We start from the raw sequence: 15,124 nt of genomic DNA, 5'->3' as shown, positions 1-15,124 counted from the left end.
CCTCTGGGCGCGCACGCGCAGCCGGGTCCGTCCCCGGAGCGCCCCGCTCACCCCCGGTGAGGGTGCGCGTGCGCGGCCGCGGGCCGCCTCGCGCCTCCCCGAGCGGCCTCGCGCTCGCCTCGCGCCGCCCAGGCTCCTGGCGCGTGCGGCCTGGCCGCGCAGTCTCGGCGACTATTCGGCCGCCGCTGAGGGGCGGGGCCACGCGAGGGGCGGGGCTTGGCGCGGTCAGGTGACCAGAGGCTGGCGGGAAAGGAGGCAGTTGGTCGCCATTTTAGGTGGAGGGCGGTTGGGGGCGGGAGAGTGTGGAGGTGCAGCAGGAAAGGGTCTGCGGGGGGAGGGGCTGACCCCCCCCCCCCCGCCAAGACCCACACCGGGAGGCCGAGGGTCTGCCTTCTCTGGCCATTGTTCCTTCAGGGCGACGTTAGAACGCAGCACGGGGAACTCCGGCTGCCTGCGGGCGGCTCTGAGCTGCAGTCTCCCGCGGTGGCGGGTTATGAGAGCAGGGGCTGTTCTATCAGGACCGTGGGGCCCATCGAGGACCACCAGTGCTCTTGAGGAGGCCGTGGCGGAGGCAGAGGCCACCGAGACCTGCCTTGCAGTGGGGATGGGAAGGTGTGGGGCTGGAGAAGCACAAAGCAGGACGCGATCTGCTCCGCCTTTCTTTGGGCAAACCCTGAGCCATGTATGGGTCGGGCTCTGTGCTGAGCTGTGATGCAGGACAGATGGAAACCGGGGAGAGCAATGGCCCGGGGGTGCTGACTGGCCAAGACATTTGAGCCCTGGAACAATTTAGCCAGAGAATTGATTCCTTGGAAACCATGTATTGAAAACCTAGGGAGACAGAAGGCAGATTCGTGGTTGCCTGGGAGTGGGAATGAGGAATCGACTGTAAACCAGCACGAGGGGTCTGATTGGGATGATGGAAATATTCTGAAAGTGGATTGGAGCGATGGGTGCACAGTGTGGTGGCTTACAGTCGTTGGATTTATACACTTAAAACGGGCGATTTTCTTATAACTTATGCCTCAAAGTTTTGGGATGGGGGAGTAACTACATTATTTACTTATTTACTTATGGAGGTACTGGGGATTGAACCCAAGACTTATGTATGCTAAGCACAGCACTCTACCACTGAGCTATACCCTCTCCCTAAATTCTGTTTTTTAAAAATATAGATCCCTGAGGTAGATGGGAAAGAGAGGAGAGGAAAAGGACTGGCATCCTACTTTTGGATTTCTTCATTCAGCAAAAATTATTGAGTTTCTGTTCATTTTTGAGATACCACAGTGTATGAGTCAAACATCCCTGGTTTCTTATGTTCTAGAGCATCACTATCTGATAGAACTATGGTACAAGCCCCAAGTGCCAGCCACATAATTTTACATTTCTTAGTAGCCATTTTTTAAGGTTTAAAAAAATAGGTGGAACAAACTTTAATAACACAATTTAACCCTAAATGTTATTTGAACATGTAATCAATACAAAAAATTTTTAATGAGATAATTTACTTTTGGGGGGACTCTTTAAAATCTGGTGTGTATTTTACATTTACAGGACATCTCAATTCAGACCAGCCACATTTCAGGGGCTCCATAGCCATAGGTAGCTAGTGGCTCTGGTACTGAACAGCATACCTGTAGAGGGGGACAGGAAAATACATTTAGAATGCATTGTGGTTATTCTTTAAATAAAATGTATGGAAAGAGGATAGAATGTCAGAGGATGCTATTTTATACAAGTCAGTAAAAGCCTCTCTGGCAAAGTTACATGGGGCAAAGACCAGAAGGCCCTGAGGAAGGGAGCTATAAAAATATCTGAAGGAAGAGCAAGTGCAAAGGCCCTGAGGCAAAGATCCATTTGAAGGACAGCAGAGACCAATGTGGTTAGAACTATACGAGTGAAGAGTAAACTAGGGGCAGAGCATGTAGGGCCTTGTAGGTTATGCAAAGAGAGTAATTAAACACCTGCCTTCCATTTAGAAGGGATTCTTCATTTATTTAGCAAACCTTAAAAAAAAATACAGTGGTGTGATCTCTCCCCTGATAGAGGAAATGAGGACCCTGGCCAGTGGGTAGATGAGAGTTTAAAGAACAAGACTTCAGCTCCTGAAGTAAACTAACATTTTTCTGTCCTTTGACAAACATTGATCACTTTACGGACAAAGACAGATCCTTGCAACACCTAACACAAAGATGTAGCACTCAGAAATGATTTTAAAAGGCTACAAATTAATGTGACAGCCCAATAAAGAAACAAACAGTGCTTCAGCAGCACATATACTAAAATTGGAACGATACAGAGATTAGCATGGCCTCTGCACAAGGATGACGTGCAAATTCGTGAAGCATTCCATATTTGTTTTGCAGATTCTAACTACTATATATAAAATAGATATGCAAGAAGTTTATACTGTATAGCACAGGGAACTATATTTAATATCTTGTAGTAACCTATAATGAAAAAGAATATGAAAATGAATATATGTATGTATATGTATGACTGAACTGTTATGCTGTACGCCAGAAATTGACACAACATTGTAAACTGACTATACTTCAATAAACAAAAGATATGTAAAGGCATTTCATACAAGAGGAAACACAGGAAAAGGGACCTGACCACGATAACAAGGTTTAAAACCACAGATATTCAGTCACACCCACCAGTTTGGCAAATTTTTAATTTTTTTGTATCAGGTGGAGCAAGGGGAACTCACACATTACTGGTAATGGCTAAAATTGGTACAGTCACATGGGAGAACAAATTTGAGTTATTGAATAAAATTAAAGATGTATTGTGTCCTATGCCCCAGCAAATCCAGAAATTGTAGAGAAACTTACTCATAAGCCCTAGGAGATGTGCACAAGACTAATCATAAGAAGCAATGTTTGTTATAGCAAATAAAAAAAGCACACCCCCCCAAAAAAACCTTGGATGATTCTGAAACAGAAAAAGGACATTAGTGGAAAAAGTAGTGAAATCTCAACAAAGACTGGAATTCAGTTAATAGTAATGTATCAGTGCCGAGTTCATGGTTTTGACAAATGTACTGGGATAACGTCAGATGTTGACATTGGAGGAAACAAGGTGAGGGGTGTATGGAGGTGAGTATCTTTCCAACTTTCCTGTAAATCGAGAATTTCTCCAGAATCAAAGGTTTAGGAAAAAAGAAAAAGAAAATGTCCTTCTGTAGGACACTGGATAAATTGCTGTATGTTTATTTGTGGTATATTTATAATGGAATCAAACATTTTTACTGAGGTATAGTTGATTTATAATGCTGTGTCTGCTGTCAGCAAAATGCTCTTGGGAACACTCTTTGGGGTGCAAATAGGAGCATCTCTAGGTATGTATTTATCTGTAGAGAAACCTTTGTATTTCTTTTCTTTTCTTTCTTAATGGACGTACTGGGGATTGAACCCAGAACCTCATGCATGCTAAGCATGCGCTCCACCACTGAGCTATATCCCTCCTCCCCTCTAGTTTGTATGTTAGAAAACACATTTCACAATTCTGTTTTCTATTTTTGGTAATTTTTGTAATTCTTTTGTTTCTCCTACCAGACCAGATGCTCCTTGAAAGGTGTGGTCTGTCCTCATTCAATTGTCTATTCGCAAGACTATGCTTTCAGGGATCATTGCTGTAGTCCATGACTAGAGAAGTTTCTCTGAATGTGTAGAACACCTGAAACCATGAGGAGGAGGCGCAGCGTTCTCTCCAGAGTGTGAAGCCAGCTCTTGGTGTCGCTTTGGCGACTGTCATTTGCCATTGATGATTGTCCTTCTTTTCCTTTGGGAGACTAAGAGGGAGAGAACGCCATCTGAGTGGGGAAAAAAATAACAGTCTATTCGCCATAGCACTTAGCAAGACATTATCATCTCTAATAAAAATGAATATTATTATTAATAGTTATAATTATATCAAGATGACCAACTCATCCCAGTTTGCCTGGAACTTTCCTGACTTCAGCACTGAAAGCCCCATGTGCCTGGAAACTCCTCAATTCCAAACACACTGCGACAGTTAGTCACCCTAATTATAATGTATAATATAAATAGAAAACATTTTTGAGCTCTACTGATATTAACTTACTCCTCACAACATCCTGATGAGCTGGGAATACTACCATCATCCCTACTTTTCAGATGAGGAAACCAGCTCAGAGAGGTTAAGTAAATTCTTCAAGGCTATGCAGCTAGGAAGAGGCAGAGGCAGAAACAAGCCCATCCTTTTACCACCATGGGCATTCAGTAAATATTTGTTGATTGAAACAGTAAATTAAGAAAGCTGGGGGGAGGATATAGCTTAGTGGTAGAGTGTATGCTCAGCATGCGTAATATCCTGGATTCAATCCCCAGTACCTCCATTAAAATATATAAATAAACCTAATTCACCACGACCACCAAAAATAAAATAAAACTATAAAAAAGAAAGAAAAAAGAATCCTTAGGAACTTAATATTTGACCATAAAATCTCGTCAAAGAGGTAAGGCACTCTTACCCATGTTTCTATCTCTAGTAACCTAGCAGGGTCTGGCACATAGGAAATCGACTGTGAAATCACACAGAACCAGTGGCATTTGGTTAATTACCAAAGGACGAAATTAGCTTCCATGGGCTGAAGGAGGAAGGAGAAGGTTATAAGGACTGGAGCAGATTTTTAAAAAGTTTCAGACCCAATCCGCATTTTAAAGGCCATGTGGATTATGAATTCAGTGAGCCCAGTAACCATCAGTTTGCTGACCATGTGCCAGACACTTGATTAGAAAGCATCACCGGGGTGTGGGTGGGCAGAGTCTCCCTGAACACAGGCTATGAAAGGGAAAGTGATCCTGGGAAATTCAGAGAAGGACCGGAGTTAGATATGGAGGCTGGAGATTGATGCTCCAAGACTGGTGGGATAATAACAACAACAACAACAACAACAACAACAACAACAACAGAAGTAGCAATCATATATGAAAGCCTTCAGTAATGCATATCATGCACCAGACTCCCTTCTAAATGTTCTTATGTATAATCTCACTGAATTCTCACAACCACCTCATGATGTAGATACTATCGCCCACCTCGTTTCCTGGAAGACGGGACTTTTAACAGAAGGTGACTGGTGAGGGAGTCTTAGGATTTGTTCAGGCCATGGGGAGCCCCCTCAGCAGAATTTTCAATCTCAGCACCATTGACAGTTGGGGATCAGATGGTTCTTTGTGGTGGGGGGCCGTCCTGTGCACTGTAGGATGTTTAGCAGCCTCCCTGACCAGTAGCACCTTCTCTCCACAGTGTGACAATCAAAATGTCTCCGGACATGGCCAAGTGTCCCCTGAGGGGAAAAACTGCTTCCAGTTAAGAACCATTGCACTAAGCGTTTTTTTCTGAACAGTGAAGGGATACATACCTGAGTCTGGAATTATTTCCCTGGGAGCCCAGGAACACAAGCCTTTCCTCTCCAGCTCCCTGCCTGCATGAATAGAAGTCATGTCCAAAGTAGAATTTGATCCCGTCCACAATTCAAACCTCTGTTCCGTTTCCACCATCCTCAACGGCTGTGGTGGCAACAGATGAAGTCAGCACTCCCAGGGCAGCGTGTGAAATGCCTGGCTCCCAAAGGGGTCTGGATAAGTGTGTATCCCAAGACTCTAAAATCATTTGTAGTCTTGTGCATCCCTCTTTGGACTTAGTTTCACTCACCCATTGTATACTGAGCACCCCCTGATCACCACTGGGAGAGGACCTGGAGTCTCAAAGATGAATGAGATGTGGTACCTGCCCCCCACAAAACCCTTTCAAGATTCATATTTCATCTAAGAATATGGATCTGATTGTGTCACTATCATCTGTTAAAAAACCCCAATAATGTCCACACAAAAACCTGTACACAGGTGTTCAGAGCAGCGTTATTCATCGTAGCCAAAAAGTGGAAGCGACCCAAATGTCCATCAGCTGATAAGTCGATTACAAAATATACATGCGTACAATGGGATATTGCTCAGCAATAAAAAGGAATGGCGCTCTGATACGTGCTACAACAGGGCTGAATCTCCCAAACAATGGATTGCCTCCATCTTTTGGCTCTGGTGAGTACTGCTGCTTTGAACAATCATGTACAAGTCTTTGTTTGAATACCTGTATTCATCCTTTTGAGCGTATACCTAGGAGTGGAATTGCCAGGTCACATGGTTCTCTGTTTAACCTATTGAAGAGGATTGGTTTTGAAAGTAGAGAATTTGCTGAGGAAAGAGAATGACATGAGTCAAAGCTGATGCCATAATTTTTTTTTTCATTGAAGTAGAGTTGATTTACAATGTTGTGTTAGTTTCAGGTGTACAGCAAAGCGATTCAGTTATACGTACATATATGTTATTTTTCAGATTCTTTTCCATTAGAGGTTATTATAAGATATTGAAATAGTGCCCTGTGCTATACAGTAGGTCCTTGTTTATCTATTTTATATATAATTGTGTGTATCTGTTAATCCCAAACTCTTACTTATGATTCCATAATTTGTGACCCAGGCAATTGAATGACTGAGTGGTAGTGCCAGTCACAGAGTTGGGAACACAGCAGGAGGCGGGGATGGATGGCAGAGGAGGGGACAGTCATGAGATCAGTTTTAGACATGTTTGGACCCAATGAACCAGATCCTGGAGGTATATATAACTGAGTATGTCAGACCCTCTGTAAGGGAGACAGACATTAAACTAATTATGCAACTAATAGTGATGGTGACAAGTGCGACAAAGGAGAAGTGGAGGGCCAGTAAGAGGATGTGCCTTGAGAATCTGGTCAGGCCTGAGGGGCAGGAAAGGTTTGCTTAGCGAGAGATATTTGGGTGAGATTTAAAGGATGAGTAGGAGTTAACAGGTGTTCTGATAATCTACTGCTGCATGACAAACTGCCCTAAAGCAGTGGCTTAACTAATAATCATTTATTTGGTTCACAAATCTGGGGGTTGACCGGACTCAGGCTCAGAGCCTCTCATGCAGTGATAGTTAGAAGGTGGGTGAACTGAAGTCACCTCAAAGGTTTATGCACTCAATATCTGGTGGGGAGGGTGGCACTCAGTGGTAGAGCACATGCTTAGCATGCACAAGGTCCTGGGTTCAATCCCCAGTACCTCCATTGAAAGTAAATAAAAATAAATAAACCTAATTACCTCCCCCTCTCCCCACCAAAAAAACTGGTGGTGGATGCTGGTATTGGCCAGGACCTCAGCTGGGACTTTTGGCCAGAACACCAGTGCATGGTTTCTCCATGTGGTCTAGGCATCCTTCCAACATGGTGGCCTCAGGGCACTGGGACTTCTTACAGGGCATCTCAGGGCTCGGCTCTGAAGACAATGTCCCAAGAGAGCTAAACAGGCACTGTATTGCTTTATGACCTCACTTCAAAAGCCACCTAGAGGGGGGTGGTATAGTTCAGTGGTAGAGCGCATGCTTAGTTTGCATGAGGTCCTGGATTCAATCCCCAGTAAATCCAATAAACAAACAAACCTAATTACCTAACCCGCAAAAAAAGTCACATAGAATCATGTTAGTTTGCTAGGGCTGGCATAACAAAGTACCACAAACTGAGTGGCTTAAACCACTGAAATTTATTGTCTCACTTATAAATTCTGAAGGCCAGAAGTCCAAGGTCAGGGTATTGGTAGGGTTGATTCCCTCTGAGGACTGAGGGAGAATCTGTTCCATGCTAATCTCGTTTCTGGTGGTTTGCTGGCAGTCTTTGGTGTTCCTTCCTTCTACTTCATTACCCCAATCTCTGCCTTTACCATCATGTGGCGTTGTCTCTGTGTGCATGTCTGTGTCCGAATTTCTCCTTGTCTATAAGGACACCAAAAATATCAGATTAGGAGCCTACTCCGGTATAACCCCATCTTGACTAATCTAACTGCAACAACCGTATTTCCAAGTAAGATCAAATTCTAAGGTACTGGGGGTTGAGACTTCAACACAGAAATTTGGGAGATGGGGGACACACAATTCAACCTATACCAAGTCACTTTTGCTATAGTCCCAAGCCTGCCCAGATTCAAGGGGAAGGATCCCAGAACCCAATTCTTACTAGGCGACATGCCAAAGTCACTTTGTAAGAAGAGCATGTGGGATGGGAGATAGTCTTGGGGCTATATTTGGAAAATACAAATGTCAAGTGCTGAGGTAGAAGCTGGGGTGGAGGAATTAGCATCCTCAGCAGCCCTGGAATCAAACTATATCCATTAGGATGAATTTGGCTACAAGAAAAAGAACACTCAACTAACAATGACTGGAGGTGAATGACCCAGGGATAATTCCACAGCTCAGCCACATCATCACACATTTTCATATCCTCTGCTCTACTGTCCTCTGAGTACTGGTGTTTGATCCTTGTTTTTGTCTCATGGTCACAAGATGGCTGCTGCAGCTCCAAGCATCACATATTCGCTCCACTGTCCCATGTGGGAAAGATGGAGAGCAAGAGCAAAGGCTCATTTTCTTATGAGTCTCAAGCTCTTTATCCAGAAAGATTTTCTGTGGTAGATTGCAAAAACTATCCTATTCTCCTTTTCTCCCTGTATCCATGTCTCAGCCTTAAAACTTTGCAGCACCCCTTCACTATGATTCTGGGCTTAGCCATGGAATGTGCCTTGGCAAATCGGATATCAGCAGATGTGACGCCAACAGAAGCTTGAACTGGGCTTGTGAGATTGGGCTCGCTCACTCCTGAGCCCCTGCTATGACCCTGAGAACCTGCCCGGGCTGGCTTGCCAGAGTATGAGGGAGAAGCATATGGAGCATAGCTGAGTTGCTCTAGTCGCCTAGGCCAACCTTGACCACTCAAAAGCCACTGACCACCAGATATGTGAGTGAGCCCTGCCGAGATCAGCAGAACCACCTAGCCCATGCCCCAGTGACTCCAGACTCATGAGTGATAAACGCTTATGATTATAGTCCACTGAGGTATGGTGGTTGCTTGTTACACAGCATTACTGTGGTGGTAGATAATTGATTTACATTTTTTCAGAAATTCTCCAAGCGGTCTTGGCCAGAGCAGGAGGGTGGTGGGAGAGTGGGGGAGGGGTGGTGTCACATATTCAACCACAGCTGCAACTGAGTCTGAGAAAGCAAGTGACTGACAAGAGGGAGGGGGTGGATCTGATTGGCTTGATCTACTCCAAACAAAACTGAGATTCTGTTAGCAAAGACAAGGCAGGAGTGGCTGTGGGGTAGGCAGCAGGCAGTATCTGTCTCCGCAATGCCTGAAGGTACTAGTTATGCTTTGGGAAGGCTAAATGCATGCAAATGTATATAAAGGCTATTAGAAGACCCAGGAGTAATGGTGGTTCTTTCTGGCGAGGGGCCTGGGATGGGAGACAGATCAGGGAGGACTTACGCATAATCAGGAAGTGTTTCAGTTTTCTACAAACTTGAAAAATGTAAATTTAAATATATTAACAACATAAAAATGCATTAATTAAATAAAAACATTACTTAAAATTAAAATGCATTCATTGAAAGTAAAACGTAGCTAAAATTACATTCAAATGTCTTAATTAAATGAAAACATATTACTTTAAATCACATTAAAATTTAATCATTAAATTCAATTATTTTAATTTAAATGCATTGATTAAAATTAAATTTAAACTATTGATTAAAATGAAATTCAAACTTGCTGATCAAATTAAATTTAAATTTTAGTGATTAGATGCAAATTTATTCATAAATGTGAATGAAAATTTAGTAAATAAAAGTAAAAATTGAATTAAAATTAAAGTGGTTTTTTTTGGTTTTGGTTTTGGTTTTCTTTCTTTTTTTTTAATTGCAGTATAGTCAGCTTACAAAGTTGTGTCAATTTCTGGTGTACAGCATAATGTTTCAGTCATACATATACATACATATATTCATTTTCATGTTTTTCATTATAGGTTACTACAAGGTATTGAATATAGTTCCTAAAGTTTAAATCATTCAATTAAATCACATTTTCTGCAGATTATGTTCTACGATGGTAATTCTGCAATTAAAAGAATTCATGTAACATGTGTATGAAAGTCTGAAACACAGTTTCTGGTGCATGGGAGGTGCTCAGGTGGGTGAGTTACGAGGTAGGACCTGAGCTCTGGCTTAGAGGATGGGGGACACCAACCTTTTGCCAAAGACTGCTTGCCATTGGGGAAGGAAGTGCTTCTCACACTGGGATCAGGAAGGTTATCTGGTCACTGTAACTTTGACAGTGCTTAGGAAGACAGGACAGTGCTTAGGAAGATGGGACAGAAAATAAAAGTCAAGAAAGGTCCAGATTTGCACTTAGAAAAGTGCAGGCATTTGAGGAGAAATCAATCAGCAAGGACCCTGTAAAAGAGGAACCAGAGAAGTGGAAGGAAAACCATGAAAAAGGAAGCCCCCGTGAAGCGAAGGGAAAAGATGCTCTCCAGAAGGAGGGAGGGGTCCAACCTGGCCACCGGATTTTCCTCTCCACCCCCCTTTCTGGTCCTCTTCACTTCTTCACTTGCTCAGCCTTACCTTTATGATTCATCTCTTGAATCACTTCCTTCAAGCATCCTCAAATCCTCGCCCTTCTCTTCCTCTGGAGTAAGCACCTGGCCAAACTCCAGCCATCTGCCTTCTCCAAGCCAGCTGAGGCCTTCTCACTCAGCCAGCCTCACAGGTTTTACTTGAATCAGAGAAATCACAGAACTCTAGTGGGCACAGGGCACTCTCTGTCTCTCTTGAGATGCTTGCTTACTGCTCCATTGCAAGAGGGCTGTTCCCTTCCCGGCCTCCCACCGACCCACCCCTGCCATCCAGCTGATGACCACATCCCATGACTGAAGCCATCAGTCAGGAACCCCCTCCTTGCCCATCCTCAGAGCACAAGCCCCCTCATCTTCCCATTCATTACCTGTCCCCCAAGCCTTGGGTTCCATCCCCTTTCTCAAGGACTGAAGTCATCCTTCTAATTCTCCTCCTCCTCCCCTCCTGTACAGTCTGGCCCCACGCCCGCTGTTGCAATCCTTTCTAAAAGACATATTAGAACCTTCTGCCGCTTCGTAGGAAGAGGGGTCACAATATTGAGGACAGGGGCCATGCTTATTTTGGTCACTGTGTCCCTGGTACCTAACAGGGCCTTCCACTAATAATAATAATAATATCAAAGTTCCAGGTACTGTTCTAAGTCCTTCACATCCACTTCCTCATTGAGCGGGGAGGGTTGCTGCTATGCCCACCGTACAGATCAGGAAACTGAGGTGCAGAGAGACAACTAACTTGCCCAAGGCACAGAGCCAGTAGGTAGTGGAGCTGGGATACAAACCCGGAGGCATCATTCTAGAGCCTGCACTCTTCAATCAAATATTCTCTGGCTTCAGAAAGAATCTGCAGTAAAAATCTGTTGAATGAGTTAAGACTGTGGAGGGAGGGGGAGAGGAGGAGGATGGGCAGGGCGTAAGTATTGGGAATGTGTTCCAGGTCATTTCAGTTCCCTCTACTTTAAAATCCTTTTTTATTTCGAGGCGGTAGATTTTGTTTTGTTCTCTGGGTTTGTTTTTTTTTTTTTTTTCAATGATGGGAAATGTCCCGCCTTTACAGACTGGGTTTTCTGAGCATAAGCAAAGCTGGCCCAGCCTGGGAGATGGGCCCAGCCTGGGAGATGGGCCCACCCTCTGACACATCACGTCCATTTAGGACACAAGTTTCCGAGATTTCGAAGTGCAACTCCTTCTGTGAAGAAAACAAAATCCAAGTACGTCCTATGTCTGAAGACACCCAAGACATTCATTTTCCTATCAGAAAAATCCAGATTCACAGATAACCTCCTTTCCTTACCAAAGTCCTTGCAGTTTCCCCACATAGGGTCCCAGAAAGAAGAAAGAATGTAACCAAGGCAGTTTGGTCAAAGCCATCTTTGCACAGGTGACATGGGTGGCTGAAGATGCCACGTCTCTCCCTTCCGCTAGTACCCATCACCTCATTTCCTGAGATTCAGCAAAATCATCAATCCCTCCGAAATTAACCACTCTTCCTTGACTTCAATGATAATATTAGCTCTCAGCTAATTCGTGGCCCAAGTTTCAAAGCTGTTATTCTTTGGCTGTGCCATTCTTTCTTAGAATGTGAATCTAGCATCCCCAGAAGGGGTATATTTTGTATTATTAGCAGCAAGCTACGAGTTGGATATTGGAATAAGATTTTCCTTTGTCATTCAAAGGAAAGTGCTGGGTATTGGGGATGCCCACATCTTTCTCCTAGCCCTTGGTTTCTCCTTTGTATCAGTTAGCTACAGCTGTGTAAGAAACCATCTTGCAACATATTGGCTTAAAACAACAACCATTTATTTTTTTTTCTCACATATATTTGGGTCATCTGGACAGCTCTGCTAATCTAGGCCAGGCTTGCCTGACCTTGGTTGGGCTCACTCGTGAATCTGCCATCAGCCTCTGGCAGGTTAACTAGACGCTTTACTCAGCTAGGATGACTCAATTCCTCTTTACTTTTCCTTCACATCCCTCAAGCAACCTAGCCCAGGCATGTTCTCCTGGCAAAGGTGGAGAAGAAGAAAGAGAAGAGAAACACTCAGAGCCTCTCAAGGCTTAGCCCTGGAATCTGTGCCGTGTGACTTCTGCTGTATTCTACTGACCAGAGCCAGTTACAAGCTCCAGCTCAGGGGATGGGGAAAGAGACTCCTTGATGGGAGGAGCTGCAAAAGCACATGGCAAATGGCCTGTATACAGGGAGGGGTGGAGAAGGGCAGCCTCAAGGCAGGGAGGAGTGGTTCTTCCTATTTCTGCTCTTAGTCCCACGAGCAGGCAAAAGCCTGATTCCCCTTGTCCACAGTTTCCTTACCTGCCCCACATTCTTGTTTTCTGACTTTAACCTTCACTTCTTTCTGTAGGTCCTTTAGGTCTCTTTTGGGGCTATCCCCTCCTTACTCTCCAAGACCCCAACCCCACCACCACCCATCAGCAGAGGTTGGTGACCTCCCTCCTACTCCAGAATCAGGTCTATTCCAGCTTCCCTGTCTCTTTATTTCTTCCATCTCCCACAAGAAAGTATTTCTTTGCAAGTGCTCCTGAGGGATTCAGCCTGGACGTCTCCCACTTTCTTGAACCCCTCCCAGGCAGTCACCCTTCTACCTCCCTTTGGCCAGTCCTCTTGTTTCCATCCCCACATTTCCCTCCTGGTCCAGGCCCCACCATTACTTATGGGGGTGATAGTGGGGGTGGGTAGTGTCTGTGTTTTAATCCTGATTCTGCTGTTGACTAGCTGAGTGGCCTCAGGGGAGTGACTACCTCTCTGTGCCTCAGTTTCCTCCTGCTGTAGACTGAATGTTTCTGTCCCTGCTCCCCAAAATCCATGTCAAAACCTAATCCCTGAGGTGATGGTGTAATAGAGAAGAACAAATCTGACTCTATATTAGGTCTGTTTCTTTTACTTTAACCTTTGTATTCTATTGCTTGTTAATCACTAAAGGGATATTACCTATAAGCTTAAATTATACATAATGGCCCATCTCTGGGAACCCTGCCTCCCAGGTAATGAACGTCAAGCTAAAACACCTTTGTTTAGCTCACAGGAAACATCCTGACCAGGACCTCCAGTGAATGGCTGCTGGAAAGAGGAAATTAACACATCCCCTCCAGAGTCTGGCTGGAACCAAGACTTTACCCCTCCCTTTTTAAGTATAAAAGAAGCCTGAATTCAAACTCAGGGAAGGTGGTTCTTTGGGACACTAGTCCACCACCTTCTTGGTCTGCTGGCTCTCTGAGTAAAGTCACTATTTCTTGACCCAGAAACTCATCCCTCAATTTTTTGGCCTGTCATGTGGCAAGCAGTATAAGTTTGGACTCGGTAACAATGGTATTTGGAGGTAGGGCCTTTGGAAGGTGATTAGGTCATGAGGGTGGAGTTCTTGTGAATGAGATTAGTTCCCTTATAAAAGAGTCCCCGGAGAGCTCCTACACCCCTTCTGCCATGGGAGAACACGGCAAGAAGATGGCTGTCTATGAACCAGGAAGCAGGCCCTCACCAGACAATGAATCAGCCTGCACCTTGATCTTGGACTTCCCAGGCTCTGCAACTATAAGCAATGAATTTCAGTTGTTTATAAGCCACTCGGTCTATGGTATTCTGTTACAGCAACCTGAACAGTTGAAGACACCCTGTCTAGAAGACACCTCACTCCTACAACATGGTGATGATAATAATACCTGCTGTTAAGGTTGTTTGTGGTAAAGATACAAAAAGCAACCTCATTCGAAGATGTGAAGCCCTTGGGACTGTTCTGGGTCCTGGTAATTGATGGGAATCAATGGCAATGACTGGATGGTGGGGGAACTGATTCCATCTCATACACCAGCTCTGTGCTCAGCATGTCACTGGTCCTTCCAGCAAGCCTAGGGATTCGTCCCATTTTTCCGCTGGTATGACTGAGGCTCGGAGAGTTTCAGTCATTTGCTCAAGGTCATAGTTATGGAATAATTGGGCCATGATTGGAACTGAGATCCATCTGATTCCTAAGTTTCTCCTTCTGACTGTGCACACCAGCTTCTCACTGGCCTCCCCATTTTCCCTCTTCTGACCTCTTGGTCTCTTCTCCCCCATCAGCCAAAGAGAAGCAATGCAGGGGTAAAGCTGACCAAGTGTCCCCCATCCTGAGAGCCTTCAGCGACAGGACTCAGTACAATCCAGGATGAGATACTAGACTGGGAAGAACCTTGTATAAAGGGCATTATTGAGGTAAAGAGAGAGATTTGAATTTGTGCCTCAAACAGCAATATTATTGTATCTGTGTTCCACTTCCTGATTTTGATAACTGTCCTAGGTTTTTCATCTTATCCTTCTTTTTTTTTTTTTTTTTTTTTATAGAGGAACTGGGGATTGAACCCAGTACCTCATGCATGCTAAGCACCCACTGTACCACTGAGCTACACCCTCCCTTCACCCTGGAGTTTTTGAAGAGAATGTCTTTGTTCAGGAGCTCCGTGCTCAAGTGTTTATGGGGCTCAAAGAACATGGGTCTGCACCTACCTCTTAAATGTTCAGAAAAGAGTGAGATAAAACTAATGTGGCAAAATATTATCGACTGATAAATCTAGGAGGGAGGAATTCTTTTTACTCTGTTTGCTGATTTTCTGGAGTTTGATCTT

At 44.3% G+C, this 15,124-nt stretch overlaps 1 non-coding gene and 1 pseudogene across 1 annotated transcript; both read left to right on the top strand.

The window, feature by feature from the left end:
• The first annotated feature begins 2,259 nt into the window (after nucleotides 1-2,259).
• LOC123614586 (U6 spliceosomal RNA) lies at nucleotides 2,260-2,359 on the top strand (annotated as a pseudogene).
• Nucleotides 2,360-3,615: 1,256 nt separating this feature from the next.
• On the top strand, nucleotides 3,616-3,829 carry LOC123614580 (small nucleolar RNA U3). The gene has a single exon (XR_006722017.1). It is a non-coding gene; the product is annotated as a small nucleolar RNA U3 (small nucleolar RNA).
• The last annotated feature ends 11,295 nt before the right edge of the window (nucleotides 3,830-15,124 follow it).

Source organism: Camelus bactrianus, chromosome 9 (assembly GCF_048773025.1).
Source record: "Camelus bactrianus isolate YW-2024 breed Bactrian camel chromosome 9, ASM4877302v1, whole genome shotgun sequence".
Lineage (NCBI taxonomy): Eukaryota > Metazoa > Chordata > Mammalia > Artiodactyla > Camelidae > Camelus > Camelus bactrianus.
This window is presented reverse-complemented; position numbering and strand designations above follow the sequence as displayed.